General features: G+C 32.0%; 1 long non-coding RNA gene across 1 annotated transcript; it reads left to right on the top strand.

The window, feature by feature from the left end:
* Positions 1 to 2,519: 2,519 nt before the first annotated feature.
* Positions 2,520 to 6,716, top strand: LOC132736208 (uncharacterized). Its single transcript, XR_009626558.1, has 4 exons — positions 2,520 to 3,187; positions 5,153 to 5,217; positions 5,670 to 5,773; positions 6,649 to 6,716. It is a non-coding gene; the product is annotated as an uncharacterized LOC132736208 (long non-coding RNA).
* Positions 6,717 to 6,797: the final 81 nt, after the last annotated feature.

The following is a 6,797-nucleotide window of genomic DNA, read 5'->3' as shown; positions in this document are numbered from 1 at the left end:
AAGCGCCAAACGGCGCGTTGTCGGACTTTCATCTTGTCGCTAAAGATGCACGCCAAACGGCGCGTTGTCGTGCGGCTTGTTGTCGCGATGTCACATTGTTATTCGACTCATTTCGAAGGGTTGGCGACATGTCCAAGCAACAGGGCGGCATTGAGACAACGCGCCGCTAGAGACAAGACGACAACGGGCCGTTTGGTGCGTTTCGCTAGCGACAAGACGTCAAGACGAAAAGGCGATAACGATATAGGTTGTGTTGTCGCTGTCGACAACGCAACACGCAAAGTGTACCAAATCAGCCATCATAATTTATATATTAAATATTATATTTTCAACTTTTGATCCCTTCCTTGTCATGGGATACACGTTATAACATTGCCCTTGATCTATTGTGCAATTTTCTATCATTTTCGATAGTAATATTTCCTTTAACATAGTAAGAAAGCTTAAGAGGAAAATAATGTGTTACATATTTTTGGGGGAGGGATTTATTTACAGCCAAAGAATGTGCAACTATAAAAAGGAAAGGCATTTGTTTTTACATGTATTTAACACTATAAAAACTCACGCCTTAGTTATTTTCACAAGAAGTGGACGAAACAATGCCATAATTCTAGATATGAAATGAGCCATTTACAATATTAGTGTTCAAAAAAACAAAATGACAAGCATTAATGAAGAACAACAAACTAAAACTAATTAACACAACATGACATTAACTGCTAATAATAACAGCTCCTTCCATAGGCGAAAATAAAAAAGCATTCCATAAGAGACGACGCCGCTCTCCGGCGTCGCCAAAAGAACAAAGTATGTATAACATTATCAATATATAGACATGACGTTTGCAAGCGTTTTTTGCGGGTTTAAAATGAAATGATACGTTTATAAAAACAAATCACAACGGTTTTATGTTGATATACTACTGTAGTACATACTGGATACATGACTTTATCACTTTTATTATTGCACGTAGTTTTATTTTTTTATATCGTTTATGTTTCAAACATAAATCATTCAAAATCTATAAACATTAATACATTTTTTATTTTGTAAATATAGATCTTAATATAAGACAGAGAAAGAGGAAAATGGGAACCTAGCGCAAGATTAGTGTTCCTTATAACCGAGTGTACGCTGTTTCCGATTTCACTTTAAAGGTGGACCATTTTATCACAGTGTGACTGTATTGGTTAGCAAAATCTTTTGGGCTGAGATGTATCTACATGTAGATGAACAGTGATAGCTATACACATTCTTGTCATTTTGGTCATCACTTGTACATTGGTATTCTTAAAAGTTCATTTCACAACTTGGGGAGAGGTGTTCTTCCCCTTCTTATCTTTTAAAAATACTCTATATATTTATATCTAATAGCTAGGCCGGGTACATGGTGTTTCTTTGGGATTCCTAATTCAGTTTCGTGGAAATTGTGAAGCAATTAACTCTTAACAACTATAGTTCTTTTTAAATATATATCGAAGTGCCTGTTTGATGACCTACCCTAAGGTCTTGTATGTGAGCAAACGATTGGTCCTATCTTTACATTAAAGGGACTCCACTGAGGTTTAAAAGCCTAAAAACATAACATTTAAATTTCTTACATAAATGAGCTGGGGCATTTCAACATAAATATATGCAAAGATAGTTAAGAAATATACTTTGAAATAAATTGAAAATCGTATTTTTATGCTTTTCTTAGCCCGATTTGAGTGAAAAGCGTTTAAACGCTTTACATTTTGGACCATTGTTTTGTATTTGAATAATTATTCTGGAAAAAAAAGAGTGCGATCAGAAATTTTGCACAAAGATTAGTGGTCTAAACCTAAATCAAATGGTAAATTTATCTGGAAAAATATTTGCAGTCCCATCATGTCAAATAACCTCAGTGGAGTCCCTTTAACCAAGTATGCATTGAGACAAAAATACAGTTTTTACAACATGTACATTCAAAATGAATGATAGCGATCTGGATTTACATTCTTAAAACAGTCAGGTTTAACAATTACCGAAACCGTCAAATTGCCTGCAAATTACCTGTATAATCGTTTAAGGAAAATATTGTGTTTAAGGAAAATAGTGTTTCGGGCGCAAATTAGTATTCTAGTGTTGTAAATTCTATACATATACATGTATATAGTACCTTATTCAAAGTAAGTGATTTTTTTATGTAATAGTATAATTTCATTATATATTTGTATATTGTAAGTACATTGAAAATTTGATATTATGAAGAAAATTCTGGTTTAAAGTCAGCATCTAAAATAGAAAGGATTCTAGTTCTATAATATCAAAGAAATTAGTTTCAACTTAAGTTAACTTAATTGCTGATTTAGGATTTTATCAGTGGGTGTTTAACCTTCCGTGTTGTCGATCAGATAAAACTTCCTGTTTTACCTTTACACTTTAAATAGACTTTTCGTATTTTTAACATGGAACAGTTCAATTGCGTTCAAGGCATTTCATCAACAGAATACAAATTAATTCGCTACCAACAGAAAAAGAGCCTGGTCAGATCGAACGGGTGCTCCGACTGGCCTTGTTCTATAATGGTTTCATAGGCTAATCAGATTCGGTTCCGGCAGGTGAATGGTTAAATGGTCATCTAACATGTGTCTATATATGGTTTGTTACAAATTAAATATCGAGGTTACTGCTCGCAGATTAACAATTTCCTTCGAAATTAAAATGTACCCAGAGGATGGAAATGGTGTAGATGGTTTTGTCACAGTAGCAGAAAACATGCTTCTTAAGTTCAGAGCGCATATTTTACCATTTGGAATGCACTATAGTAGTGGAGAAGGGTCCTCCACTACTCACTATATTGATATACTTGTATTTATAACAACTTTAACCAGTTAAGTTTTGTATTGATGAAAAACATAATTATACGTTTATTAGTAATTTTGTGAAGAGATCGATTTATATTGACTGACTTTGAGGGTAATCGACTTCCGTCTATAAATAATCCTTTTGTTTGTTTGTTCGATGTAAAGTGGATTCTATTAATAAATCGTGATTAGTCATTAGCAAATACATGTGGAGTTTGGAAAACCAAATTGTAGATAAAGATATGGACACTATAAAAACAGTGTTTAAGTATTGTTTGAATGTTTAAAACGTTCAAGAATATGGTGTTATGATATTTAATTTCCATATGGGATATCCTCTAACTACCAAAGGAACAAAGGTAAATTAACCAACAATTTTTATCAATTTAGCAGTATATACTTTTCTTTAAATAAAACATAATGATGTAACAGATTGATATTAAAATTTATAAGCATGATAAGAAAACACTAATGATAAGTCATCAACGAAAGTTCATTACAAAATCTAGGTCAGAGAAAACAAATGTATATTTAATGTATATGTAGTCCGGATAAAAACGTTAAGGTGATAAATTATATCTTGTGCCCCATGCCATTTTTATTATACATCATGTATTTAGTCAGTCATCAAACTTCGGATCTTTCCGTATACTTCCGTAAGTAACACCGGTTTATAAGGCAGTTTACGTCCGAATGACGGAATGTCTTGTATTAAGAGTATTTCTCGTTACGAATCTCTATCACTTTTGCCACATAGGTGGCACATGGAGGCCGTCATTTTTGTTCCATGTGACTGAAATTAGTTCCAATATGTCGCCATATTATTTCGATTAGCGGAAAATAGGCATCCTCGGAAGGACCAAATACCTCATTAATATTCATGACTTGAATCAGAAATGATAACACTATTATTTCAGAGGTTTATTGCTCAGCATAATAGCCGAGGATATCGTGTGATCCTATCTGCATTTTTTGAATTTTGAACACGTTCATTGTTAGAGTATGTAGATATATTACTTGTGTTTGACTCTCGAGTATTTTACATGGAAATTGATATCGATACATAGTCTTAACACTTAGCTAGAAATGCATTGATTTTACAGGTTTTATGACAGTGTTCAATATAAGTTCATGACTAACCGGCTATGTAAAAGCTTGTGGTTATATATGAAACCGAAACTAATAATAAAAGATATTGAGTCTCACGGACATTCAGTAATGTACTGTAAAGGGACGAAAATAATCAAGACATACTAGAAACATTCATTTAAAGGAAATATTTTGAATTTCCGACATCAACATACATATCGTATTGACGGACATATAAAAAAGGATCGAAATAATTTGAGGTAACAGGTAGTTTACTATTGTTTTTAACTGCAATAATTTACAGTTGAAATTATAAATATGTGTGTTTCGTCAATGCTCCTGTACATTTTAGGTGATCGTGCTGCGATTGTTAAAGGTATGGATATATTATTAAATATTCATTAAAAGGAAAGTGATGGTGTAAACGCGTTAGAAATATTACTTTTAAGAACTTTTATATAGATTTGCTATTTTGAAATTTTTTTCTTATTCCTGTATAATTTCAATGATATTTTTTGTTGATTTTCTTTTCGTTGTTGGGTTAGTTGTTGTTCTTTATTTGCTGTTGTTTTTTTTCATTTTTTTTGTTGTCGTTGTTATTGTTTTTTTTGTAGTTGTTCATGTTGTTGTTTTTAATTTTTGTTGTTTATTTTTAAACTGTTCAGGGTTAAACCTTACAAACAAGGACACAACTAACCATGGAAATTGCGCGAATGTCGGACTCAAAGTTTCATATAATATAACATAATTATCTATTAAGAGAAAATATGATAATAATAATAATAACAAGCATACCTAAACTACACATATATGAGTGCTTAGTTTAGACAAATTATGTACTGCTATAGGTAAATCAACATGATTCGACTTGTCATTCAATTTTTTAAAAATATTTTCCCTATAATAGTTTACTGGTAAGCTTGTTTAATAGGTGCAAGACATATTGCACCATTCATAGAATCTCAGGGAAAGACTCAATTTTAATCACACACAGGCTGAATTGAACTGAACACTTTGCTTTTGTCAATCAAGCGGTGGCGGGGGGGGTCTTCCTATTTCAGATTAACTGTTCAAATGTTGAATTTCTGTATCAAATTACCTAGAATACGAGATGATAGCAGAAAAACAAACAGTTAAGCTAAACTAGTCATTTAAATGTACACGCTTCTGTTCAACATAATATATTTTATGTTTTGACGTGAACACGCAAAATTCTATGTTATATTCCATTGCAGTTAAGTACTTCAATGCTGACAGCGTGCCTGGCTCTGGGTAATATTACAAAATAATGGATGACAAGGTAAGCATCCTTAAGCTCATACTCATAATTAAACAATTTATGTTTTTACAGTAAACTTGAGTTCGTTTCAAATCAAGGACTTTCAACCAAATGTATAACAAATATTTTATTTTTTTTTTGCAGAAAGGATTCTTTGTTTCTCTATACTTTCATTACGTAAAAAAATCTCTTTTCATAAGTGTTTGAAGACACCTATTTCTAAAATGGCAGGTGAATCAAATTAAATCAAAGCACAACGTTGTTTAGCATTTCTTGGCAATTTCTCTCTAAGATTACACATATTCTGATACAAGGTGTTGGTGTTTAAAATTTCAAATTAACGCAGAAGGCTTAATATCAATTGCACATATTATTAAGCCTAAAATCCAAATTACTGCTTAAAAATATGCAATATCTTACTGTTTTGTAATGCCATTTTTGATATTATGCACAAGATAATTGCATTATTCTAGGTGACAGAAATTCGGTCAGGTATAGACGAAATACGGCTGACTAGTAAATTCCTGTTAAAACGACTCAACCGGGTTATAGATGATGGCAACACAGAATGTACCTGGTAATAACATTACATTTTTATAGTCCCTAAAATCTGGGACATAATATAATTACATTACATTTTCATAGTCCCTGAAATCTGGGACATAATATAATTACATTACATTTTCATAGTCCCTAAAATCTGGGACATAATATAATTACATTACATTTTCATAGTCCCTGAAATCTGGGACATAATATAATTACATTACATTTTCTTAGTCCCTGAAATATGGGACATAATATAATTTTCATTACAATTGCATAGTCTCTGAAATCTGGGACATTATATTATTACATTTTCATATTCCCTGAAATCTGGGATATAATATAATTGCATTACATTTTCATAGTCCCTGAAATATGGGACATAATTTAATTCTAATTATTACATTGTCATAGTCCCTAAAATCTGGGACAAAATATAAATACGTTTCATTTCCATAGTCCCTAAAATCTGGGACAAAATATAATCGCATTGCATTTTCATAGTCCCTAAAATCTGGGACATAATATAGTTACATTACATTTTCATAGTCCCAGAAATCTGGGACAAAATATAATCACATTACATTTTCATAGTCCCTGAAATCTGGGACATAATATAATTACATTACATTTTCATAGTCCCTGAAATCTGGGACATAATATAATTACATTACATTTTCATAGTCCCTAAAATCTGGGACATAATATAACGGGACACGTAACTGGAGTTTAACGCCGTGGCATCTTTTCGTCCAATCAGCCGCACAGACCGCCATTTTGTCATTTTGATCATTGTGAAAGGGTATTTTTTGTCTGCAATAAATAGTTATTCTTATGATAGTTAATCTTATGATAGTTAATCTTACCATAGTTAATCTTATCATAGTCTTATTAATATAATTTCAGCAATTGCAATACAGAACCAATTGATAAAAGTAGGTAACTTTGAAAACAAGTTCTGCTATCAGCATATATAAGTTAAACAGAAAGTAAGTTAATCTTGACACGGTGCTTTTCGGACGAAGTCGCGCGAGAAAATACTACATCCGGTCGAT

The sequence above is a fragment of the Ruditapes philippinarum genome, unplaced genomic scaffold (assembly GCF_026571515.1).
Source record: "Ruditapes philippinarum isolate M1 unplaced genomic scaffold, ASM2657151v2 ctg8857_1_1_1_1, whole genome shotgun sequence".
Classification (NCBI taxonomy): Eukaryota; Metazoa; Mollusca; class Bivalvia; order Venerida; family Veneridae; genus Ruditapes; species Ruditapes philippinarum.
This window is presented reverse-complemented; position numbering and strand designations above follow the sequence as displayed.